Here is a 27,804-nt window from a genome sequence, read left to right as displayed (position 1 = left end):
CATGGCCATTACATGAAATTGAAAATTGTAAATTGTACTTATGGGAAGAAGAAGGAAACTCATATACATATGCATATGGGCAAGGTATAAGAAAGTAGAGATAGCTTTTCACTCCATGCTCTCAATGTCTTTTGAGAATGGTAGATATAAACTTCCAATCATCTATGATCCAATGAAGATTAAGTGTTGCAATACATGTCAAAGGAAGTTACCCTTAACATGTGAGCCGAAAGAATTATCTTCATCTTGGGTATATTTCTTCATGTAGTCAGCAAGAAGCTTGAGGACTCTTATCTCCATGAAGGTTTGCAAGTGGCCACCTCAATCTGAACTTGGTGTAAGGAACATCATTGATGTCTCCATGGCGCAACAAGGCAATTCGAAGCATTAGTGTTTTTGTCATATCTAGTGTCCTTATAGCCCAAGTAGGTGGAATTAGTTCTACAAGCTATGGATTCAATGCTTCAAGGATAGCTAGGAGAGCTTTTGGAGCACAAGTGGCAACCTATGAGTTTGAAGACCGGTTGATAGGATGCAAAGGTTGCTCTCACCACATTGGCGAAGCGACAAATGCAAAAGTGTAGGATACATAATGGTATTGTATCTCCTACAATTCCTCCTACTACTATACCTTCTACTATCCCACCTTTGGCTCATGTCTCTTTGCCTACACCTATTATGCCTATATCTTTCTTTCCTACTTCTGCTTATATACCTACACCAGTCTCTATACCTATGCCACCAGCTCCTATGGCTTTGCCACTTTGGACCAATAATATGGATGAGGTAATTAAAAGTTTCAGAGATCTAAGGCTTGATTTTGTCTAGACTTGCAAGACTAACTACTATATTTGAAAGAGTCTTCATAGGCATCTCCAAGAAGGAATAATGTCAGGAGATACATTTGGTGTGGCAATATTGAGCACCAATGCAAGGATTATGATGTTTTCAAGGATGCAAGGAGAAAGAATTTGGTATTTTGGGACCGTGAAAATAAAATATGATTGATAGATTGGTATGCCTATGAAGCCAAATTTTGGTAAATGAGGGATGAAGTGGACTCTTGAGGATATGGTTACATGGAGCTCTTATATGACTAGAGAGGTGATGCTTCTACCTATGGTATGTAGATTGAGAGGGGATGAGAGAGTAGGTCGAAACTATAAACTTTTGCATTGGATACAACTCACATAGGTAAAATGCCTAAGAGGGAATTCCATGAGGAGATCATCCATATTATAAAGAGAAAGAGGAAGATAGTGAAGATTATAGAAGAACAGGATATCCAGATTTAGGAGTTTCTTGATGAGTGTGAGGAGCAGGCTCATGAGAGGGATACTACTATATATTCAAATGATGTTGAGAATGCTGAACCCCACTCCATTATGTGAATGATGACACACCTATCATGGTATCTCACACTCACTTTTCTAGGCATCATTAGGCTCATGTAACTACAGAGATATTGATCAAAATAGGTAATAAGGTTACTCATTTTATTGTTTTGTTTGACCATGGGTCTGAAATTAATGTGATTATGTTGAGGGTTGAAATGATAAATGGGTTTCCTCTTACCCATCCAACCTCCAATCCTCACTAAGAGAATTAAAGAGGGCACCACCTAGCCAAAGGGAGGATGTGCTAGGACATCCCTTTTCTCAAAGAGGATCAAAAGAACCAAGAGACAACTTCATGAGAGATAATATATGTACTAGATACCATATTAGAATATATGAGAGAGAGAGAGAGAGAGAGGAGAGGAGAGGGAGACAAGAGGAGAAGAGGTAGAGGAAGCTTGCCATTATGCTACACAATAAAAGAACTCACTCATAGCTTACCTCAAAGAGATGGACTAGCATGAGGGTATTCTAGAGTGCTCTCATGTGCTTGTCATTCTCATTTTTTCCTTTACATCTCCATGGGCTCCTTATATAGCCTCCATGAGGGATTAGATTAAGCTAATATTCGTGATTAATATAATCCTAGATGATGTATGGTATCTTTGAAAATATGGAGAATAGTGGATGAGATAGGTCCCCACCTTGGTCATCATGCAAGAAGCCAAGGGTGGTAGTAGAAAAAATAGAGAAAGTGATCTAGATTACAAGAGGTGGGTGTCCAAAGCACATTATTATAATATATTTACAAGAAAGATAGAATGGAAAGTTGACGTGGTGAAAGAGAAAAGAAAATTGCATGTAGCTAGCAGTCTGCGCCTTTGAAACTTCAAATCGGTGAAGAATCTGAAAAAAAAAATCTGCAACTTTATAGGTTGAAATCGATCCGGAATCATGGGAATTTTCTTGAAATTTTCTTTTCCTTGAGAGTTATTGAGATTATAAAAAATGGCTTCCAGAATCTACTTTGACTTTAGTCCCCCATATATATATAAATACATATAAGAATGTGATAGAAGGGGTCCATGCTTGTAAGCTTTTGTGTAAGATCCAAATGACACCATGATGTGGATATTGACTTGTATACTAGGGTAAGGTGTCCTCTAATGATAGTGATAGATTCCAAATCTTTGTGATGCAGGCGGAACCCACGTATAGTTTGAGACTAGTCCTTTGAAAAATCTATGCACTCACTTAACTCCTAGGTGTAATCTATTTCTATCTTCACTAAGATAACCATCCCTTTTACCCTTTACATTGACATCCCTCCTAAGAACTTGTTCCCCCCATTTTCTAGAGTTATCATGATCGAGAAGCAATGTAGTATACCTAGTGCTTGAAGAGTAAATCCAAAGTGATATGGTATGGCTGTTGATAGGAGTTTTGGCCAAATTTTGTGGTAGCAATCCAGTTTGTAAAAAACCGGGATTAATGTCTAGAGACTATGAGAGTGAGAAGTGGCTAGTTGATATGGATTATGGTTGGTGGATGAGAGCTACCAATAATTCATTAGAGAATTTGTATGTTGCATGTCTACATATCAAGATATCTATAGATGATGTACATGTGAATTCTCATTTGTTTGTATAGGACACTTGATCAAATGATATCAAATTGATGAACGCAAGGTACTCAGGAGTGGGGTTGCAAAGCTCGAGTGGCTAGATGCAGACGACTCGCGCCAATTGAGGGAGGAGGCTATAGATTCTCCAGGACATTGAGTCAGTAGCGTGAGGCAGCAAGGGTACAACTAGAGGCTGGAGTGGTCCATCATCTTGGGAGTGGCAGCCACAGGACATATCTGGAGGACTTTCTAAGTTTTTCTTTTGTTTTGCTTGCTTAGTTTTTTGCAATATCCTTTGTACTGACAATCATATTTCTAACAGCTAGTATTTTGTTTTCTTTGCAGCACTCCATTACAAATCATGATCCGACTGGCCTTGAGACTCGATATGCAGAGAGGCACGGTCTCACTGCATTGATCGATCGATTGTATAGATGCGGCGGCCTTGTAAGTCACTCATCTTTCTTGTCCCTAGTTACCATGTTTAATTAGAATGCATTATTGTATGGACTGATGTGTAGTTGTTTCTTTTTTTGCAGAGTCATTTAATGCTCCTTTGCGGTGGGATGAGCTTTCGGATGGCGAGGATATATAGCTCGCCCTTGGATCCCTGGAGCTCACACACCCTTCTTTTTTGGTCACCTGATCTGTGTAGACATTTTCTATGTAGTAGTGATATCTCGTCATGATTGTACCAGTTGCTTTCATTATGCGATAATGTATTTATTTCATGTATCAGTGTTATGATTTAAGTACACTTTGTTTTTGTTTACATGAGCATTGTACACAGTGCAGAAACTATTTTGTATGGTCCAAATAAAGCACATAGTGAGCACATAGTGAGCCATGACTAAAGCAAATTTTATTATTTACATTTTCATCACTTTTAACGTCGATATAAGGCCTATATCTTGTAGTGAGCCATGACTAAACCTGAAATAAAATATTTATGTCATGTAAAAAGGGAGCTGAAAACTTATGACATGATGACTCAAAATGAAGATATTTCGAGCATTTTTTTTGTTTCATTACTACTGACACATTGGTTCAAATATATGCAACTACTTATACAGATAATTGGACTGAAAATCAGTCCATAGAAGTATATACATTGGATTTTTATCAAACAATTCAAGAATTTATTGAGCACGAAGACATTGGATTTCTCAACAAGGCTGAAGTGTAAGTGGAGACAAAATACAAGACGATGGATAAGAAAATCAAGCCTGTGGCAGTCCCACTACCTCTTGAAAGTGAAATGGTGGCTAATAGGGCAGCAAATAAGCCAAGTCTTCGTGATCCTTCCAACATTGGTCACAAGTTCACATCTGAAAGTATAAAAGAGCTCAAAATAGGTGAAAATTCTTTTCTTTCACCGACTGAAAAATACACTTTTTTGTAAATGCTAATAAAACATGAAAAAGCTTTTGCATTTCAACCAAGTGAAGTAGGTTGTGTGCATCCAAATATTGTGGCTCCTATGGTCATTTTTACGGTCCCACATGTGCCTTGGAACCTAAGCCTATTCCCCTTCCAACAGTGCATTTGCCCAAATTATTGGAACTTCTAAATGAGAAGATCAGAATGAAGATTTTAGAACCTTCTTCAACCTCTTACTCAAATCGATGGAAAAATGGATCTATACGATTCATCCAAGATCTACAGCCTGTTAATCGTGTCACAATCTGAAATGTTGGTTCGGGTCCAATTGTTGACTCGAGCTTGCTGAAGCTTTTGCAGGTAGAGCAATTTATTGTATGGGCGACCTATATTCAGGAGATGAGTAATTTCAGCTTTCATTATAAAGAGGAGACATTACCACAATGAAGTCACCTCTTGGATTGGTCCGCACATGTGCACTCTACCACAAGGTGCAAGAAACTTTGTTGCCCATATGATGAATGCCATGCACAAAGTCTTAAGGGACTTTATTCCACAACTTACTCTTTCATTTCTTGATAATATACCTATCAAGGGATGTGAAGTCAGTGAAGAGAATGACGAGCTTGACGAAGTTGACTGTAGGAAATTTGTAGCTAACCATATTCATGATTGTGACAGGATTTTGACAAGGCTAGAAGAGGTATATCTTACCCTTTCTGGAGCTAAGTCGAATTTTGGAGTAGAAGAAGTCCTAGTGGTTGGACATTTGTGTGGCCCCTATGGATGTAAACCTTCACCAATCAAGATAGATGCCATCAGCAGAATGCAAGAAAAATGCAAAAATATTTCAGAGATGAGAAGATTTATTGATGCATGTGTATTCTATCTCATATGGATACCACATTTTTCTCATGTAGCAAAAAATTTGTATCAATTATTAAGAAAAGGCCGAATATTCTCTTGGGGGAAAGAGCATACTCTCATTGTACGCAAACTAAAGAAGCTAATAATATCACCCCCCACTCTCAAAAGGACTGATTATTCAAATGGTCAACCCATCATCCTTACTATGGATGCAAGTCCCATTGGGATAGGATGGGCTATTAGCCAAGAAGACCTTCAAGGTAAGAGGCATGCAATTCATTTTAGAGCAAAGGTTCTCAATGAATGTCAAAGAAGGTATGCACAAGTAAAAAGGAAATTGTGGGGAGTTGTAACAACATTAAATTGTGATCCTGAATACTTTATAGGTGCTTCCATAGTGGTATAAACTGATTGTCTTCCACTCTTGGGGATGATTGCCAACTGCTCTACCCCGGACATTGCTATGTTAAGATAGATTGCATACATTAAATCTCTCAACCCCGAATTAAAGGAAATTGCAGGAAAGGCAAATCCAGTTTCTGACATGCTATGATGTGCAAGATATGACAATGAAGAAGAGCTGATGAAAGAAGATGAAGCTGAAGAATCTATACTTGCTGAATTTAATTCCATGGTTGCTAAAAGTATCATTTCGGTTGCTGCATAGACAAACCCAAAGCTGAATCTTGCAGGTGAAGCTGATATTTTTAATGATATAGCATTAAGTACAATAAGAATAGGAAAAGGTACTACTGTAAATCAGCATACAACAACAAAGATCAAAGATTTATCTAGGGAAGAAGGGTGGTCAACTAGAAGCCAACATGCTCATTGCATTGCTCAAGTTCTAGTTCATTTCCTTGAAAAAGACATCGTCCAATATTTGAGCACAATGAAGAATGAGGACTCTTGGACTGATGAAGAGTTCAAGCATATTAAGTGAAAAGCTTATGGCTTTTTTCTTAAAGAACCGTATCTATGGAAGGATGTAAAGAAGAAGAAAGGAGCGCATGTCCAAGTTTTAGGTAATAAAAGATTGCAACAATAGGTAATGAAGGAATTTCATGAAAGCCTGTGGGCTAGCCATAGAGGCATATGGGAAACCTTTAGCAAACTCAAAGAAAAATATTGGTGGAAAAATATGTATCAGGACGTAGCACATTTTGTTGAAACCTGTTATGTGTGTCACATGTATTCTATGGTCACGCATCGAGATGGGTTACAATCGACTTATCCCTCGACTATACATTATAGATGGATTATTGATCTTGTAACCATGCCTACAAGAACATGGAATATGCAATATTTAGTGCTTGCAAGAGCGGATCTAACCAATCAACCTGAAGGCAAAGCCTTAACAACCAAGACCACTCAAGTTTTTTGTCATTTTTTTCTTGAATATGTGTTTTGCAGATATGGTTGTGTGGGTAAAGTAACTATAATAGAAAAGAGTTGGGTGTTGATGAGGCACACAACTTCTTTGCTCAATTGGATATTAAGTTGGCTTTGACATCAGCCTACAACCTTGAAGGCAATGGGAAAGTGAGAGAGGGCACCGGCCTATTCTCAAAGCTCTAGCAAAGTGTTGTAGAGGAAAGATCAAAGAATGCCCTAAAATGCTGCCTTTTGCATATGGACTGACTGAACTACTCATAGTACACTGACTTGCTATATGCCAACTAAACTTATGCATGGACAACAATCAATTATGCCAATTGAAGAATCTATTCTCACATGGAGTTTTCTACCTTGGGAGGAAGGCATCAATAGAGAAGAGTTGTTGGCTTTGCACATATGGCAGCTAGAAAGAAGGCCTAAATATGTTCAAGCAGCTATTAACTAGCTAAAGATAGTAAGACTAAAGAACAAAAGAAGATTTGATAAGCGACATCGACTTCGGCCAAGAGTAATTCAAGAAAATGACTAGGTGCTTGTTTATGACAGTAGCCTAGACAATCAATACAATGCTTTTAGGAAGATGGTAAAGCGTTGATTTGGCCCGTATGTGGTAAAGGTCATTAATGACAATGCCACATATTCATTGGCTGAATTGGATGGAACAAGCTTGAAGATACCCATAGCTGGAAAAAGAATCAAGCTCTTCAAATGAAGAGAAAGTTCAACATATGAGTTAGAAGACTTGGATATAATTCAAGATCATGAAGACATACAGGAATAAGAAGAGGCAGAAGATGGAGACATTGACATCGCAGAAGATACTTCTTCTAACACTATAGATCCGTAAGACTTTGGCACATGCCAGAGGATGTGCAAGTTAGGAGGGGGTGGATGTCGTACCGCTACGCACACACTGTGGAAAAAATAAAATAAAATCTAGAGTGTGGCTTTCTTAGTGATTTAGAGAACCAATGCCATTTTAGACATTAGTGTTAGTGTCCATGGTTCAAAAATATTAGATTTTTGGACAAGTTTTAGCCAATTTTTTATATTTTAGAAATGATATCTTGTAAAAATCCATAAAACTATAGACAACTTCTAGATTAGGATGGCATGTAAAAGAAAGCCTGTAGCTTTCAGCTAATTTGAGAGGATTTTATGTAAAAAGAGAGATTGGTGAAATTCCGCGATGCGCGATCGCTGTTTTCAAGCAGTGAATAGCACTCCAAAGTGGGAGATAAAGGAGTGATTTGGCACAATTCTAGGCAGGTGTGCTTGTATTTTACCCCCCTTTTAGAGCCAATAGAAGCATCAGATTTGAAGAAATTGAAGACGTAGAAGAATATTCCCAAAAAGAAATTTCAAAATGTAGAAGAATACTAACAGAGATTAAGCATGTCAGTTTCTTTTAGCATTATGAGAAGATATAACTTCAATAGACAAAAATGTGTATTAAAAAATACATTTCTCTATGCTGCTCAGATTGCCAAGCCTGTCAGTTTCTTTTAGCATTATGAGAAGATATAACTCCAATAGACAAAAATGTGTATTAAAAAATACATTTCTCTATGCTACTCAGATTGCACATTTTTGTCTATTGGAGTTATATCTTCTCATAATGCTAAAAGAAACTGACAGGCTTAATCTCTGTTAGTATTCTTCTACATTTTGAAATTTCTTTTTGGGAGTATTCTTCTACGTCTTCAATTTCTTCGAATCCCTTCTCTTCCGTCTACTCCTCTCCTTGAATCTACCTTTACCTTGCTATCTCGTATCTTTAAGAACTTGGCTTGAAACCTTGAACCCTTCTCTTATCTCTACCATCTCTAGAGTCTAAGCTCTTGAACCCCCATACATTCTTCTCTTGCCAAACCCCTGTGGTGACCTTCAACTCTACGTGCTATGACACCACTGCAAAGGAGCATCAAATGAACTCTACAAAAGAAGAAACAACTACACATCAATCCACCATACAATAATGCATTTTAATTAAAATTAGTAACTATAGATAAGAAAGATAAGTGACTTACTAGGATGCTGCATCCATACAATCAGTTGATCAATGTATCTCTGCCTATCGAGTCTCTATGCTAGTGGGATCGCCATTTGTAATGGAGTGTGCTACAAAGAAAACAAAATGATAAGTGTAGAGCCGAACTCAAAGAGATAGGTATAAAAAGTATAAAAAAAAGACCTGAAATATATATAGTGGAGTGGTCCCAATATACAATATAGAATCGTTATTAAAATTATCATTCCATTACATCGCAGTCAAGATGTCTAGCACTCACGACCAACATGGTGGTGATCGTGAGGCTTCCCTCAATCAACATGTTCCCTGTCCATGCACGCAATGCAAATTGGCCATTCGTCGAAAATGTCGTTTATCCATAGAGCATGTGCAACGGTATGGAGAGTTTCGAATTGAGATAATCAACCAAGCAGTCTTGAATTACGAGATTGCGGTAAGTTCTCTCTCATTACGTACTATATGATATGTAATTGATTTAAGTATAACAGTTTGGGGTTATCTTAGAAGTATAATGCTTAACGTCCTTTACAGGGTCAGGGCCATGTTGATACATTTCAGTCTGCAAATATCTTGCATCCAGTAAGACGGGTTTGTCCACGCTCTATACAAATGTCGTCCAAGATAACTAACTGTCTCTGTAATATTCCACGTTAAAAAAATGAATTGGATTAATGGAAAAAAAATTTCCCCCCTTATCCCTCCAGCCGACTGACGAGCTCGAGGGGGAGGGGAATAGGAGGGGCTATTAAGCTCCTTGGTGGAGCCTTATGGAGGGAGGGGGACCATGCGTGATGACATGCCGGGAGGAAAGATCCCTCTCCCCTCCACTATTTAAACGAAGGGGGGGCCGCTACAGAAGGGGAGGCTGAGCCGTGAGAAATAGAGGCCGAAGGAGACAACCCTGCCGTGATTGCGAAGAGGAGAGTACCGCCATAACACCGAGTTGAGGGAGGAGGACCGAAGGCTGCTGCCGTCTACATCCTGAGGCCGCCGCTGCCATCGCCAACGAGTCCACAAAGAGGCGTCAGGGATTCCGTTGTCCTCCACACGCCATGTGCATTCAGAAGCTTCCAAGAAGCTTCTTGGAAGCTTCTAAGGGGGGATCTTTAAGCCCCCTTTCTCATTGATATTCCCTTAAAAGTCCTTTAACCCCGGTTTCCATTAGAAACCCCCTTTGTTCCCCTCGGGTTTAATCCTCCCTAAATCCCCTTTGTCCCCCCCCATTTTAAACCCCCCTAGGATTTTTTCCCCTTAAGCCCCTCCCTTAGACTTTGGAAACCTACCCCCGGTTTTAATTCCCCTAAGACCTTTTTCACCCCCTTATAACCCTCGTAACCCTTCTTCAACCCCCCTCATAACTCTCATTTTCCCACCACTTCCTAAGCTTTTTTTCCCCTAATCCCCCGTATCGCCATTATTATTTTCCCCCCGAACCAAAAAAATCCAAACCATCATCATGGTCTCAGATGGTATCCCGTAAGGAAAAAATAGCCCTTAGATAAAAGGATAGGGAGGGAAAGTAGAGGGAGTGAAAAGAAGGAGTGAAGGAGGAAGAGTGAGAAAAAGACAAAAGAAAGGAAATGAAGGAGAAGACGGTGGAATTCCAGAAGAAAGAGGGAAAGGCTATCTCACATTCGAACTACGATGCCGCCGAAAAAAGTCCAAGGTGTAGCTCCGGGAGGGTCATTCCCCGGTATCCATGTGGATATGTCACCCCAAAACCAAGTTTTTTCTATTGGCTTTAATTCGGTTTTAAGTCGATCATGCAAAGGAAAAATGTTAAGGATAGGATATATTTGTTCGAGTTATTTGTAACGAAGGAGTTTAGCTTAGGAATGACAATGTATAGAACTTAGCTTTCTTCAAATTGCATCAAGCATTATAAATTACGAGCAAGATTATCCATTTACTATAGTAATATATTTTAGTTAAATCCTACGGTGTAGAAATTATATCTTGCACCATTAGTCTTATTCCTTTCGCAACGAATCATGGTAAATGGCTAAATTCATGAAAGGTTTCTTTCGATGCTCAAATTACTAGGGAGTTATCTTTGCTAGTTGCACATCTTAGCAAGGCAATTGTTGTTTTTTGGCATGAGTTCATCTTTAAAGAAAACAGAAGTTAAATGTTAGGAATTAACAAGTATAAAAATTAGATATACGAACTCATTTGGAAAGAAAATGTAATGGGGGATTGCTGGATGACACTCTATTAATACTTTTCCCTTGCTATTTGAGGACTTGGGGATTAATAAAGTGCGTATACACCAATTTCACAGCTAGGCCTTTTTGTCCCAAGGAGTATTGTTGCTCTTTGTATCACCTTGGCATTAGGCTATACGCCAAATTAAACTGTATTGATTGGGAAAGTAAATTGTCACAAGGATAGTAAAACCGTGACAAGACGATTAATATTACCTTCCAAAAGATAACTGAACTAATCTAAACATAGAAACATTCATACCCTAAACACTTGACTACTTTCCTTACCGTAGGGACAATAAATTCATAAAGATAAGAAACTAGGGTTTGTCCCTAAGGTTCTTAAAAGAAGAAACCCTAGGCCTGACATACGTCAGCTTAAAGAATCTAAACAGATTATTCCATCGCAGGACTTGCGCAACATGTATGAAATCATTTAGTCTTGTGATTGATTCACAAGGAGAAAGGGGAAAAACCCTCATCAAGGACGGCAGATCCTTATGCAAGTTATCTTGCAAAAAGACGTTTTTGTGGATATCCTTCTAAATAAGGAAAGTTGTAAACCGGAAACTAGCATATCTAAAGCACTTTAGGGTTAACCAAGTTGGGTATGCCCAACACCGGAATGTAAAAGGATCTTGCCAATTTACAAGACACCTTGGGAACGAGTGCTGATACACTCAAAAAGGAAAGAACACTTCCTTAGCAGTTTACCGTACAACTGGATTGATTAATGGAAATGTTTGTGCTTGCTAGAGATTTTAGGGCTCTGTTTGAATTATGAATTACAAATTAAATGAGTACCTATACTTCAGGTTAAAAGGCCTGAAGGGAGAGGCAGCTTCAGTTACCCTCGACTGCCTGCCTGACCCTAACCAAGGGGGTTGTTGACCGCGTCGGGAACGTGGACCGAACCCGCCGCGAGAGGCCTCTCCGTTGAGGTCTACTTGGAGTAGGAGGACACTTGGGTGCCAGGGGGGCTCTGGCCGTAAATCCCTCCCCTTCCGGGTCCTGCACAAGAGGCTAACGTGACTCGCGATTGGGTCTCGAGGCCCGCATACTAGTTTACGGGCGGAAGCTTGGAATAGTGATCCCTGAGGATTACTGGATAGCCTTCGGGCAGATTATGGACAAGCCTACGGGCAAAACTCCTTGTATTTCAAAGATAAAATGATGAAATGTAAAGAAAGAACTTGCTTGATATTGTTTTTCTATGTCACGTGATAAGATTACGTGAAGGAACCAGTGCTTAACGGGGTTATATGTCAAATTAATGTGTTAGATAATTACATAACTAAAACAAACCAAGGAAAGTGCAGAGGATGGGCCATGGGTCCGTCCTACGGTTGGGTGGTCCCAGTTAGCCGGGAACTTTTCTCAAAAATCTCGAAGAACAGCGAGATGATCATCATCATCAAAACGAATAACGAGAATGATGACCTACAGTTACGTCTTACCCGATTTACGTTGTTTTAGGGGAACGGAATGGGACTATGCCTTATGGCAGAGAGGTTGAGCTTTGCATCCCTCTCGTTTCCCATTTTCCTTGAACCAAGTGCAGCGTGAATCCGCTTCGTACCTGGTGTTTCTACATAAAGTAGTTCGCTCGGGTCTGACGCTAGTTGCTGTTAGCTAATGACCCATCAGGAAAACCCTAATTCCGATTGATCCTAAGTGGGAATGGCAAAGATACTTCCGCTATGTGGCAGACACGGGAAGACCTAGATCGCAAAACCCATAACATTCCATGGGAGTGCCGGGCGGAGCTTTCTAGACATTCTTTCCGATGGACTGCTAAGACGTGTCCTGGATGATACTAAGGGGACACGTTAGAAGTTGGTATCAGAGCTGACCAAAAACGGAATTGTTTTTATGAGATCTCAATAAAATGAAGTAAAGAAATTGTTTCTGTCCAAACATTTTATCATCTTCAATGCTGTCTTGCAGAACTATGAAGCATGGAACAAGTTTTTGGTTTTTCGGGTAATGTTTATGACTGCAATGCATTCTTCGCTTTTTAGACAAAGAATTGGGACGATGAACATCCTGGAGCAGATTTATAATCCATCACCTTTATACATAGAACGAAGATGGACGGGGTCTTCAGGAATCTACTACATAGCCGCCCATCGGTTTGCTTATCTACAGACCAACCTAAAGAGGATCAAGTGGTTGGAAGACGTGAAAGTCGTGAAGCTGTTCATTTTTGTGGAAGCTCACATAAATTCGACTTTACATATTCAAGGTCGGAGGGTTGAAATGAACTCATATGTATATGAGAAAGTAACCCATGTAATCCCAGCCGACAGGATTAAAGTATTGGGCCGCCATGAGAAGTATGGATTCCAATGGAAAGGCTATCCTGAACTTCCAATGAATTATCGATTCCTAAAGATCCATGACCCAAAACCCTACTATTACACAGTTCCTGTAGACAAATGCAATACAACGTTGTTCTCCCCAAACTGAATGTAATGATTGGATTATCAACACATGAAACGTTGTATAAGGTTATGCCCATGTAAATATAAATAAAGACTTCTTTTTATCAATATCTCGCTGTGCATAAGAGTTGTTAAAAAAGTTAAGTAGCTTCATTATTTATGAGATAGCTGAACTAAAAATGAAAGATAAGCCATCATCAATTAACATATAATAACGTTAAGAAAAATTTTATCCAGGCACAACCCCAGGTACAGGTTCCAAATTCGCCTCCTACATCAAGTACTGCTGTTACCTAGAAGAAGAAGTTCCTCCTCAAGCAGATAAAGCCACCCGAGTTTGACGGGAGAGGCAGATTCGTCCAGGCTAATGCTGAAATTTGGATTGAATCCATGGAGGATTACTTTTAAGCAGCTGGTGTACTGCACCTACCAATCAAGCTATGCTCGCCAAGTTAAAACTCACCGGCGAAGCCAGACTTTGGTGGAAGCAATGGTGCAGGGATCAAGGGACTTCAGAGGGTCCGTTACCTGGGAGAAGTTGAAGAAAGTTGTGCAGGGAAAATATTTACCACGTGCATATCGTACGTAGAAAATGAATGCGTTCTACGAGCTAAAACAGCTAGGACTCACTCTTGACGCATACTACTCTAAATTCGTCTCACTTTTAAAGTATGCACCACAGATGGACATGACGCAACAGGTGTCCAAATTTTGCACGAGCTTAAATCCACCCATAAATACCCGTCTCGAATCTATGCGTCCATCAGATCTTCAGGATGCACTCATTCGAGCGGCGCCTATAATTCAGGAGGTGCAAGCTAGACCAAGGGGTAACAAAACTTGGTCCTATAGTGACCCGAACAGAGGAGCATTCAGACCTCAAATGAAGAGAGTTCAAGGTCACAATCCGAGACAAAGGAAGAAAGCAAGGACAAATAACGTCAACAACTTTGTTCCTACTCAAAGTAATGGCCGAAACCTCCGATGTTTCCATTGCAATGAACCCGGTCACTTCAAGAGGCGATGTCCCAAGCTCAGCGGAGGACATCGTCAAATGCCTTTCCAAGGTGCAGGCCGCGGTCAAGGAGCTGCCACCCGTGGAAGAGGAAGAACTGCCTGCATTGCCTATAGGCAAAAATGCAAAGAAGAAGATGAGGAAGATCCGACTATGGAAGCTAAATTCGAAAGAGCGACAGTTCATGCCGCTTTACACAAGAAAGGGCCGAATCGCCAGTTCTCAGTGATTCAGATACCGTCTGACTATCAAGATAAAGGTTTCAAAACCTTGATTGATTGTGGCAGTACACATTTCTTTATTTCACCAGCATGTGCAAAAAGATTAGGAATAGCCACAGTAGAAGCACCTACCCTGCTTGTGGAATTGGCAAACGGTCGCGAGGTAACTTGTACCAGTCAAACTGCTAAGGTGGAATTCTTTCTGGGAGGAAAGAAAACCTTAGTCAAATTGAGAGTCATGAATTTAGGTATCCATGAGTGTCTACTCGGGATGGATTGGCTTAAGCCTAATGACGCCCACATTCATTGTGGAAAGGGTTGAGTTTCCTTTCGAAACTCTGAAAGGGAATTTGTCACAACTCAAGGTGAGGAGGAGTGCCAAGAATCCGATTGGCCAAAGTATCTCGGATCATAAAAGGAGTCAGAAAAGGATTACCCGTTTACCTGATCAAACTCAACAAGTTAGATCAAAAGCAAGAGTCTCATGAAGGACCTTCTTGGCTAAAGGAAAACGTTGACATATTCCCTGAGGAATTTATTGAACTTCCGCCTCCAAGAGAAGTAGATCATGAGATTAGGCTAGTACCTGGAACTGCACCAATTGCAAAGAGACCTTCTAGAATGTCCATACCAGAAGCAATTGAGTTGAAAGAATAGCTCAAGCAACTATTGGATTAGGGTTACATCCGGCCTAGCAACTCACCGTGGGGAGCTCCAGTACTATTCCAGAAAAAGAAAGATGGGACACTTCAACTATGTATTGATTACCGAGGGTTGAATCAATCAACAGTCAAGAACAAGTATCCTATTCCTAGAATAGATGAGCTTCTTGATCGACTTCAAGGTGCAAAGATCTTCTCCAAGATTGATCTCAGGTCAGGTTATTATTAGATAAGGATCAAGGAAGAAGATATTCCAAAGACGGCCTTCAATACAAGATATGGGCACTTTAAGTTCCTGGTTATGTCATTCGGGCTTACAAACGCACCTGCCACATTCAACAGATTAATGCAAGATATCTTTAGACCATATTTTGATGATTTCGTGCTTGTCTTCTTCGATGACACTTTAGTCTATTCTAAACAGGAATAAGATCATGAACCTCAACTTCGGATTGTCCTTGAGACAATGAGGTCTCATAAGCTGTATGCAAAAATGAAGAAAAATGCATTCTTTAAGCGTCAGATTGAATATCAAGGATTCATAGTATCATCAGAAGGAATATCAATAGACCCAGCCAAGGTCAGAGATGTGCTTGAATGGCCAATACCAGTATCCGTCAAAGAAATACATAGCTTTCTTGGATTGACAGGATGGTATAGGGTCTTCATAAAAAACTATGCTTTGATTGCAGCACCTCTTACAGATTTACTAAAGAAGCAGACTTCCATTACATGGTCAACTTCAAAATAAAATAGCTTCGACAAACTGAAGCAAAGTTTGGTATCAGCACCTATTCTAAAACTTCCTCACCTCAATAAGGAGTTCGAGGTAGTAACTGATGCTAGCATTCTGGCCTTGGGGTGTGTACTTATGCAGGAAGGTCGTCTAGTAGCATACTCTTCAAGGAAATTGAAGAGTCATGAAAAGAATTATGCCACGCATGATCTGGAATTACTAGCTGTCATCCATGCTCTAAAGCTTTGGAGCCACTACCTGTTGGGTAACAAGTTTACTCTAGTAACCGATCATAAGAGTCTCAAATGGATTTTTACCCAGAACGAGCTCAACATGAGGCAACGTCGGTGGATTGAAGTATTGGAGGAATATGATTTTGTAATCAAGTACCGACCAGGGAAAGAGAATGTAGTTGCCGATGCACTCAGTCACAAGGCATTCCTAAATTCCCTAATCTTGCAGAATCCATCAACGGCCAGATCTCTGGCTACAAAGGTATCTATGCCAAACAACCCTATACTTGAACTAGCTACAGAGGAAGCATGCCATGATTTGGCCTACCAAACAATGATAAAGGAAATATCTACCAAGGAGCAGAATCAGAAGTTGCAAGCCAAGTATCAAGAATTTTCCATTGATAATGGACTTGTCTACTATAGAACAAGGCTGTGTATACCAGCAAGCCAGTCACTTAAGCAAAAGATATTATGGGAAGCTCATGATTCTCCTTTTGCAGGACATCCTGGCTATGCTAAAACTCTTAATGCAGTTAGGAAGATCTATCATTGGGAGAAGCTTAAAGGTGACGTTCTCAAGTATGTCACTGAGTGTTTGTCTTGCCAATGTATCAAGGCCGAACATGTCATGATGCCAGGGAAACTGCAACCGCTTCACATTCCCCAAATGAAATGGGAATTCATCAGTATGGATTTTGTTGTGGGCTTACCCCAAGTCCAAGGAGGATACAATTCCATTATGGTTGTGGTTGACATGCTTACCAAGGTTGCACACCTGATTCCAGTAAAAACAAACTATAAAGCCTCCGACATTGCAAGATTGTTTATCAAGGAGATCTTCAAGCTACATGGGTTACCTAGAAGAATCATTAGTGATCGAGATTCTCTCTTCACATCACACTTCTGGAGAGCTATCTTTGAAGCTATTGGGACTCAACTCTGTTTTAGCACCGCCTACCATCCCCAAACAGATGGCCAAACAGAGCGAGTAAATCAAGTCATCGAGGATATTCTTAGGGCATACTGCTGTCGAGAGCCGAAGAGGTGGATTCAATTCTTGCCTTTGGTTGAATTTGCCTACAATGCTTCTTACTAGTAGAGCATTCGAATGACCCCTTTCCAGGCATTGTATGGTCATAATTGTCGAAGTCCCCTAAACTTTTCTGATCCAACCCTAAGAGTTGAAGCTTCAAGACAAATGTTGGAGGACATGGATGATCAAATAAGGTCAATAAGACAAGACATACAAGTGGCCAAGGATAGGCAAAAGGCATACGCAGATTTGAAACGTCAAGATAGAGTCTTCAAAGAAGGAGACATGGTCTTCATTTGGGTACGCCCTAAAAAGAGTTCTCTATCCCTAGGAGAATGCAAGAAGCTAAGTCCAAGGTATTGTGGGCCATATAAAATCCTCAAATGCCTAGGACCCAATGCTTATAGATTGCAACTCCCTGAGAACCTAAAGGTTCACAATGTATTCCATATCAGCCTATTGAAAAAATATGTACCCAATCCTAATCATGTACTTGATGACCAACAAATTGTAATGCCTAGTCAAGGAGTCCTTGAACTAAGGCCGGAAAGGATCTTAGATGTTAGGGAAAGATAGTTAAGATCTAGAACCTTGAAATAATGCCTTGTCCAATGGAAAGATTATCCCGAAGAGGATGCCACTTGGATAGATGAAAGCTCTCTCAACCATCAATATCCCCAGTTTATCTTGAGATGAGGACATCTTGATTCCTCCAAGGGGGAGAGAATGTAATATTCCACGTTAAAAAAATGAATTGGATTAATGGAAATTTCTTTTCCCCCCTTATCCCTCTAGCCGATTGACGAGCTGGAGGGGGAGGGGAATACAAGGGGCTATTAAGCTCCTTGGTGGAGCCTTATGGAGGGAGGGGGACCATGCGTGATGACACTCCGGGAGGAAAGATCCCCCTCCCCTCCACTATTTAAATAGGGGGGGCCGCTGGAGAAGGGGAGCTTGAGCCATGAGAAATAGAGGCCGAAGGAGACAACCTTGCCGTGATTGCGAAGAGGAGAGTGCCGCCATAACATCGAGCTGAGGGAGGAGGACGGAAGGCTGCTGCTGCCTACATCCTGAGGCCGCTGCTGCCATCGCCAACCAGTCCACAAAGAGCCGTCAGGGATTCCGTCGTCCTCCACACGCCACGTGCATTCAGAAGCTTCTAACAAGCTTCTTGGAAGCTTCTAAGGGGGGATCTTTAAGCCCCCTTTCTCGTTGATATTCCCTTAAAAGTCCTTTAACCCCGGTTTCCATTAGAAACCCCCTTTGTTCCACTCGGGTTTAATCCTCCCTAAATCCCCTTTGTCCCCCCCCATTTTAAACCCCCCTAGGATTTTTTCCCCTTAAGCCCCTCCCTTAGACTTTGGAAACCTACCCCCGGTTTTAATTCCCCTAAGACCTTTTTCACCCCCTTATAACCCTCGTAACCCTTCTTCAACCCCCCTCATAACTCTCATTTTCCCACAACTCCCTAAGCTTTTTTTTTCCGAATCCCCCGTATCCCCATTATTATTTTCCCCCCGAACCAGAAAAATCCAAACCATCATCATGGTCTCAGATGGTATCCCGTAAGGAAAAAATAACCGTGAGATAAAAGGATAGGGAGGGAAAGTAGAGGGAGTGAAAAGAAGGAGTGAAGGAGGAAGAGTGGGAAAAAGACAAAAGAAAGGGAAGGAAGGAGAAGACGGTGGAATTCCAGAAGAAAGAGGGAAAGGCTATCTCACATTCGAACTACGATGCCACCAAAAAAAGTCCAAGGTGTAGCTGCGGGAGGGTCATTCCTCGGTATCCATGTGGATATCTCACCCCAAAACCAGGTTTTTTCTCTTGACTTTAATTCGGTTTTAAGTCGATCATGCAAAGGAAAAATGTCAAGGATAGGATATATTTGTTCGAGTTATTTGTAACGAAGGAGTTTAGCTTAGGAATGACAATGTATAGAACTTAGCTTTCTTCAAATTGCATCAAGCATTATAAATTACGAGCAAGATTATCCATTTACTATAGTAATATATTTTAGTTAAATCCTATGGTGTAGAAATTATATCTTGCACCATTAGTCTTATTCCTTTCGCAACAAATCATGGTAAATGGCTAAATTCATGAAAGGTTTCTTTCGATGCTCAAATTACTAGGGAGTTATCTTTGCTAGTTGCACATCTTAGCAAGGCAATTGTTGTTATTTGGCATGAGTTCATCTTTAAAGAAAACGGAAGTTAAATGTTAGGAATTAACAAGTATAAAAATTAGATATACGAACTCATTTGGAAAGAAAATGTAATGGGGGATTGTTGGATGACACTCTATTAATACTTTTCCCTTGCTATTTGAGCACTTGGGGAATAATAAAGTGTGTATACACCAATTTCACAGCTAGGCCTTTTTGTCCCAAGGAGTATTGTTGCTCTTTGTATCACCTTGGAATTAGGCTATAGGCCAAATTAAACTGTATTGATTGGGAAAGTAAATTGTCACAAGGATAGTAAAACCGTGACAAGACGATTAATATTACCTTCCAAAAGATAACTGAACCAATCTAAACATAGAAACATTCATACCCTAAACACTTGACTACTTTCCTTACTGTAGGGACAATAAATTCATAAAGATAAGAAACTAGGGTTTGTCCCTAAGGTTCTTAAAAGAAGAAACCCTAGGCCTGACATACGTCAGCTTAAAGAATCTAAACAGATTATTCCATCGCAGGACTTGTGCAACATGTATGAAATCATTTAGTCTTGTGATTGATTCACAAGGAGAGAGGGGAAAAACTCTCATCAAGGACGGCAGATCCTTACACAAGTTATCTTGCAAAAAGACGTATTTTTGGATATCCTTCTAAATAAGGAAAGTTGTAAACCAGAAACTAGCATATCTAAAGCGCTTTAGGGTTAACCAAGTTGGGTATGCCCAACACCGGAATGTAAAAGGATCTTGCCAATTTACAAGACACCTTGGGAACGAGTGCTGATACACTCAAAAAGGAAAGAACACTTCCTTAGCAGTTTGCCATACAACTGGATTGATTAATGGAAATGTTTGTGCTTGCAAGAGATTTTAGGGCTCTGTTTGAATTATGAATTACAAATTAAATGAGTACCTATACTTCAGGTTAAAAGGCCTGAAGGGAGAGGCAACTTCAGCTACCCCCGACTGCCTGCCTGACCCTAACCAAGGGGGTTGTTGACCGCGCCGGGAACATGGACCGAACCCGCCGCAAGAGGTCTCTCCGTTGAGCTCTACTTGGATTAGGAGGACGCTTGGGTGCCAGGGGGGGCTCTGGCTGTAAATCCCTCGCCTTCCGGGTCTTGCACAAGAGGCTAACATGACTCGGGATTTGATCTCGAGGCCCGCATACTAGTTTACGGGCGGAAGCTTGGAATAGTGATCCCTGAGGATTACTGGATAGCCTTCGGGCGGATTATGGACAAGCCTACGGACGAAACTCCTTGTATTTCAAAGATAAAATGATGAAATGTAAAGAAAGAACTTGCTTGATATTGTTTTTCTATGTCACGTGATAAGATTACGTGAAGGAACTAGTGCTTAATGGGGTTAATTAAAGAAGCTGATTGTTATATGTCAAATTAATGTGTTAGGTAATTACATAACTAAAACAAACCGAGGAAAGTGCGGAGGATGGGCAATGGGTCCATCCTACGGTTGGGTGGTCCCGGTTAGCCGGAAACTTTTCTCAAAAATCTCGAAGAACAACGGGATGATCATCATCATCAAAACGAATAACGAGAATGATGACCTAGAGTTACGTCTTACCTGATTTACGTTGTTTTAGGGGAACGGAATGGGACTATGCCTTATGGCAGAGAGGTTGAGCTTTGCATCCCTCTCATTTCCCATTCTCCTTGAACCAAATGCAGCGTGAATCCGCTTCGGACGTAGCGTTTCTACGTAAAGTAGTTCGCTCGGGTTTGACGCTAGTTGTTGTTAGCTCATGACCCATCAGGAAAATCCTAATTCCGATCAATCGTAAGTGGGAACGGCCAGGATACTTTCACTACGTGGCAGACGAGGGAAGACCTAGATCGCAAAACCCATAACATTCCATGGGAGTGCCGGGCGGAGCTTTCTAGACATCCTTTCCGATGGACTGCTAAGACGTGTCCTGGATGATACTAAGGGGACACGTTGCAGTCTCATAGAAGGTGATAACTCTCAACCCCCTTCTATGGGTGAGAATGTTGGAGACATGGACAATCCTCCTGCTTTTTTGGAGCCTGAGTTAGAGGACATGATCGAATCATTGCTTCTGACGGACTCAGAATCCCAAGATCCTTTAATTGTGGAGGCTGCCATTCCATTGTATGATGGGAGTCGGGTATCCCGTTTTAAGACACTTCTTGCATTGTTGATCATACAAACAAAGTATGGATGGAACGATGCGAGTGTGACAGAGCTATTCAGGTATATTATGATGTGTATGATTCTTTATTGAAAGCTATTAAAATGTGCTATGTAGTACTCTAATAACGTGCTTCATTGCAATTTGTAGAATGTTGAAATCTTACAGTTTGCCTACCCAAAACACAATGCCTGAGTCTCGTGACAATGCAAGACAAGTGCTGCAAAAGCTAGGCATGGATTATAATTGCATTCATGCTTGCCCCAATGATTGTGTTCTCTTCCGGGGAGAGTTTCAATTGTTGGCCACATGTCCCAAGTGCGTTGCGGACAGGTATCAAAATGACTTGCAAGGACAGACTATTCCGCAGAAGGTTTTGAGGCACTTTCCGTTGATACCGCGTGTTCGTCACATTTTTTGAACCAAGAGTTTTGCAAATTTGACTACATGGCATGCGGAAAATGGATCCACTAATGGTGTACAGCATACACCAACTGACTCAGATGCATGACATCACATTGATGAGACCTTCCTTGACTTTGCAAAGGAGGCGAGGAATCTATGATTCGGTCTTGCCATGGATGGGGTAAATCCTTTTGGTTTACGTTCCACCTCCTATAGTGTATGGCCCGTGGTCCTTGTTAACTACAATATACCACCATGGCTTTCCACCAAGAAAGGACACCTTTTGCTCAGCTTGCTTGTGCCTCGACGATACAAATTCAAGAATTTGGATGTCTACCTCTCTCCACTGATTAATGAGCTAAAGGAGTTGTGGGAGGGAATTGTAGTGGAGGACATGAGCAAACATATTGGTAGGCGATCCGCAACTAGAAGGGAAATTCTTATGTGGACCAGGCATGACTTTCCACATTATGCAGAATGCTCTAGTAAAGCATGTTTTCTTATTTTTCTAATTTTCTTTGAGCGATGTTGGTGTTATGACATGCCTCATTGTACATGTGTGTTCTGTAGGGCTAGTCACATCAGGTTACCATGCATGTCCTCTGTGTGGACCAAGGTTGGATTCTCGTATGTCAAAATCTATGAAGAAGATGGTATTTGAGGGACATTGGGCTTTTTTGCCAGAGGGTCATGTCATGAGAGAAGCATTTCTTGGTCGCCCTCCTGTGAGAATGAACGCACTGAGCTCGTTTGATTGCAAGATGGTGGACCAAGACTCGCTTCCCAGTGGAATACGACACTTCTCAATTTTCTATGAGCTGACTTATTGGAAAAAACTGAAAATTAACCACCTTTTAGATCCCATGCACATTTTTAAGAATGTGGGTAGCTTGCTATGGGACCACTTCACTGGGTAGTGAGACACACTAGGAGCAAGGATGGATTTGAAAGTAGTGGGAAAGATGGAACCATATTGGCCTTTAAGTGGAGTCAACGGTCGAGTACAATTGCCGCGCGCTCCTTGGGTTTTGTCTGGCAATGAAGTGCGACGAGTAAAGGAAAACATCAAGTCCTTTCGCACGCCGATTGGCCTAATGCGTTCTCTCAATACAACATTCACAAAGGATGACCAATTGACAGGACTCAAATCCCATGATTGGCATAAGATGTGTCAGGTATGTACGGTATGAGGCTACGTATGGCATGATTCTGCATATTAGATTTTAGAATCTCCATTTGTTTATACACAATGTTAATTACATGGTTTTCACAGTTCATATTGCCGATCGCAATCGCGGGGTCTCTGACATCGGAGATACGGACAACCATTTACAAATTTTCCGAGTTGGTTCAAATTGTATCCCAAAAAGAGATTCACACATCATCAATTGAATCCAGGAAATGCATGGCAGTAGAGACTGCTTGTCTTTTGGAGAAGTATCTTCCCACTAGCATGCTCATGATACAAACCCATCTTCTAGTGCATATTGTAGATGAATTGCAGGTTGCAGGTCCAGTCCATAGTCGATGGATGTTTTTCCTTGAACGGTTCATGAAGACCTTGAAGGGATTTGTGCGACAACGGACTTGTCCTGAGGGTAGCATGGTGAAACGTTGGTTAGTGTCGGAGGCCTTGGTGTACATTTGTGAGTGGTTGTCCACTGTGGACCAGGACAAAGGCTTGATATGGTCACTTAAGGAGGATGATCATCTGAATGGAGATGTCCTAGTGGGAAATGGAATAGAGAAGAATATGGACACATCCATGGAGTCCAAGGTGAACCGATTTTGTATGCTACATAGAGCTACGATGGAGAAGTGGCTGCAACGGTATGAGGATGCTCGCGCTGAGCGAGAGTCTGCAAGATCTGACTTTCGACGGAGTATGCGGCAACGGCCCATTCGATATCCAAAGGGCTTAGAGGAGATGCCTCTACTTATGTCCACTAGATGGCTACATGAGGCCCTAACCAAAGCATCTCAAGATGGAGAAACAGTTACTGAAGAAGAGTGGGACTTCTCACGTGCATGCAATCCCAAGGTATGGATGCAATCCCAAGGTATACAATCCCAAGAAATTACAATCTATACTGCAAATCGCAACTAATATACTTGTTCTTCTCCCAATATAAGGTCCATAGTGCAGTATGGTCACGTGGACGACATTTCAGAGTAGAGCACATCGACAAGTTACGCTGGACGATGGACTGTGGAGTGATGGCAATTTTTGAGTAGGAAAGCCAACGACGTGCCATAGATCCAAACCGTGTAGTTGCAGAGATGGAGTATTTCGGATGTTTACAGAGTATCCTTGCAGTGGATTATCGAAGTTTCTCTGTGACCATATTTGATGTGCAATGGTTCAAGGTTACTCTCGAAGGAGCAGGTGCAATTGTTCGGCGAAGGCCGAGTGGCTTTGTTGAGATTGACTCAATGAAGAAGTGGACCGATTTGAGTGATACATTTGTTTTTCCAAATCACTGTGAGCAGGTAAGCGTCCCTAATACTTGATGCGCTTTAGCAATCTCAAAGTGGACTTTTATACTAATCCTAATATGGATGAGGTTGTCTTTTTCCCTAATCCACAACAACCTCAATGGTGGTATGTCATTCCCATGACATCTAGGAGTATCCTCGTGTTTGCCAGAACCCCCGTACCAATCGTAGAAGAGACACCTTTAATAGCGGCAATGACAGAAGGCATACAAGAAACTAGGATGAACTACTTGGAGGACCAAGACATCTCACCTATGGAGATAGAGGAGATAGAGAATGGGTTTTTTGAAAATGAAGCAGAGTCCTCATTTTGTGGAGAATTTTGTATAGATATCCCAGTGTATACTGAGGTATGTCAAGATAAGATTGTGGAACCCTAAACAAAAGTGACTCGATCAAAACGTTCCTCCCACTACAACAATGCCAATTTTTGCAAATCGGTTAGGACAGTTTGTATGTTTTTGGAGTATGGTGTTTTGTATTATCTAAATTTTTTTATTATTTTGAAATAAAGTGTTGCAAATTAAGTCTTAGTTTTATTGTGTCTTGTAAATCATTATCTAATTGACTTATTTTTCCTTGTATGTGTGGGTTTAGGATTTGGGCACGGACGGCAAGATGAGTTGGGATTTTATAGATGAAAACATTGACGGGATGCTAGCGCGTTTCTCACCTGAGCAGCTAGCACGGGTCAGAGATAGAGCCGATGCACAACTTTCCCATTCCACCTCAACACGATCGACAGACTCTAGATGGTCCGATGCTTCGGTCTCCAGTAGACACAATCGCAAGTCTCGCTTTGCTTCAGAGTCACATGGTCGAGGGGGAGGTAGCTCCTGTTGTGGGGACATGGATGCAATCTCTCCCACTCGCATTGCTACCAAGGAGTCGACACCGTCTTTCACTGGCAGTGGCGGACAGACGTCTACTGCTCCCACTCCTTCACGCACCCCACCAATCACTCCCAGGGCTGACAAGAAGTACACGAAACCCACTCCTCCAAATATGTATTTTCGCATGAAAATTTTTGAAGTAGCACTTATCAATTCAAATTGTGTTTGACACATTTGTATTAATTTCATGAAAGTACCCGTTTGCAAAATCTTGCAAGTTACTCGTATCTCATAGATAAGGCCTCTGGCCATTTATACATGAATGATGATGGAAAAGCTGTCATCTCTAGGATGCATGAGTTGTGCCAAGAAGTATTTCGACAGAACATTATAGACAAGTGGAAGGAGATCCCAGATGCCAGCAAGGAGTACATAATTGATACATTGTATTGAGAGTTCCCTCAGCCCTCTAGCAATTATAGATTTTCGAGAGGGTGGATGATGACACGTATGCATGACTATCAGTTGCATAGGCGGTCTAGTGCACGCGAAGCAATCAAGCAGGGCAAATCGAAGTCGGAGTGGCTGGATACAGAGGACTAGAGTAATCTCCAGGATGAGGCGACATCCACTCTAGACAAGTGGAAGCAGCAAAAGGACGCAGCAAAGGCGCGCTTGGACACAGGATCGATGCATCACCTTTGTAGCGGGAAGCCACACAACATTTATGGCAGATTTCGTAAGTATTAATAGGGTAGAGTACTCTAATTTAATGACATCCATGTTGATGTATGTATTTCAAACATGAATCTCAAGTACATTTTTTTTCAATGTTTGTGTGCCACAGCAAGGTTTTACGAATCGCGACCCGACTGCACTAGAGGTGACATACGGGGAGAAGCATGGCTTGAGTGCCCTGGTCGAGAAGCTCTATGCTCGCGGAGAACTGGTAAGTAGTTATAAATATCATTCCTAATTTGAGAAATCTGTCATTATATGTCAGTTTGTATTTGGTACTCACAATTATATATGTATTTGCTGTTGCAGACTCCCTTCGATATGCCAGTACAACGAGAGGAGTTTTCTGATGCGGATGAGTCGTAGAGAGCAGATTAGGCTACATAGGATTACTCCCCATATTGTATTATGTAAGGCCTTATGGCCTCTATCCTCCATATGTAATAGCAAAGTATATATGATTCGGACTTCTATGTTGTAGCATGACTCCATATTTGCTTTGTCGCAGTAGCACTTCTCAATTTAAGTTATGTTATTTTCTTTATCAATGCAGTGCACATTTATGTTAATTAATGTCATGAAAGTACTTGTTTGCAAAGTCTTTTCATTTTGGGATCGATTGTCTAACTTCTTTCACAGCAGGAATTGTCTCTTAGCCCTGTGTGGCTCTAACTGTGGCAGGGCTGCATTTGCAGCTCTGCCACACAAAATTTTTATTCTGTGCAACCATCGGTATCAGTGTCGGAAAATAATTCTGCAAATCATCAGTATTATCGTCGAAAATTCCTCTGTAACCGTCGTTATTTTCGTCGATATTAGTGTCACTAAATAGCGAGGCAAATAGCGACGGTTTTGTACCAATACTAATACAGACAAGGGGGATATTTTTTATATATAAAGAAAACGTCGTTATAAATATCGTTATATCATGTATATGTTGTAGTGCAAATAAGTCATATGGTCGCCACTTCCAAGATGATGGACCACTCCTACCTCTAGTCATGCCCTCACTGCCTCGCATTGCTATCTCCAACATCCTAGAGGATCTATAGCCTCCTCTCTGAGTCGGCGCCAGTCATTTGTGTCTAGCCACTCATGCTTTGAGACCCCACTCTTAAGTGCCTTGCATTTGTTTGATCGTCTGTGTGACATGTATGCACGCATGCACTTCATCATTTAGCCTTTGAAAAACCTATCTGCTCTAGCGGGTTCTAGAAACTCCTCATCCAAGGATGCTACTATGTAGCCCTTGCTCCCCTTTGGTATGTTCTTCCAATGATCCAAGATATTGTGCCGAAAAACTTATTGGCATAACTCTCTTATACGAGCCATCACCCTCCTCCCCTCATCATTCATGATGACGGTTCCTATCCTATTATCTAAAAACTATACATATCCCTCTAGGGTATGCCTAAGCTGTATCCTCTCCCACTTGCAATCACGTTCCCACTTTCGAGAGAGCTAGAGATACAAAATACCACCATCGAGGTTGTTGGGGGTTTGAATAGAAAATTACCTATTCAAAATCACATACAAGAGAGATTTAACTTTTGTGACATATACCATGACGTTATAAAATGTAAAAAAATATGAGTTCATGTACCTGTCCAAAATGGGTTGGAATTACAAACAAGTCGCGCAAATCTCTCTATATTTTTTCAGGAATCTATTTTGAGAAATCCAGATGGACCTTGTCAAACTGTTGCTCCAACTCCTTTAAGTACCACTTTGAACCACTGCACATCGAATAGGATCATAGAGAAGCTATGGTAATCCACCGTGATAA

The 27,804-nt window shown here is 41.0% G+C and overlaps 1 pseudogene; it reads left to right on the top strand.

Annotated features, from left to right (window-relative positions):
- The first annotated feature begins 21,855 nt into the window (after positions 1-21,855).
- Positions 21,856-26,850, top strand: LOC148025636 (uncharacterized; annotated as a pseudogene).
- The last annotated feature ends 954 nt before the right edge of the window (positions 26,851-27,804 follow it).

This window comes from Lygodium microphyllum, chromosome 14, assembly GCF_053477565.2.
Source record: "Lygodium microphyllum isolate KBCC chromosome 14, Lygodium_microphyllum_v1.1.10, whole genome shotgun sequence".
NCBI classification, from domain to species: Eukaryota; Viridiplantae; Streptophyta; class Polypodiopsida; order Schizaeales; family Lygodiaceae; genus Lygodium; species Lygodium microphyllum.
This window is presented reverse-complemented; position numbering and strand designations above follow the sequence as displayed.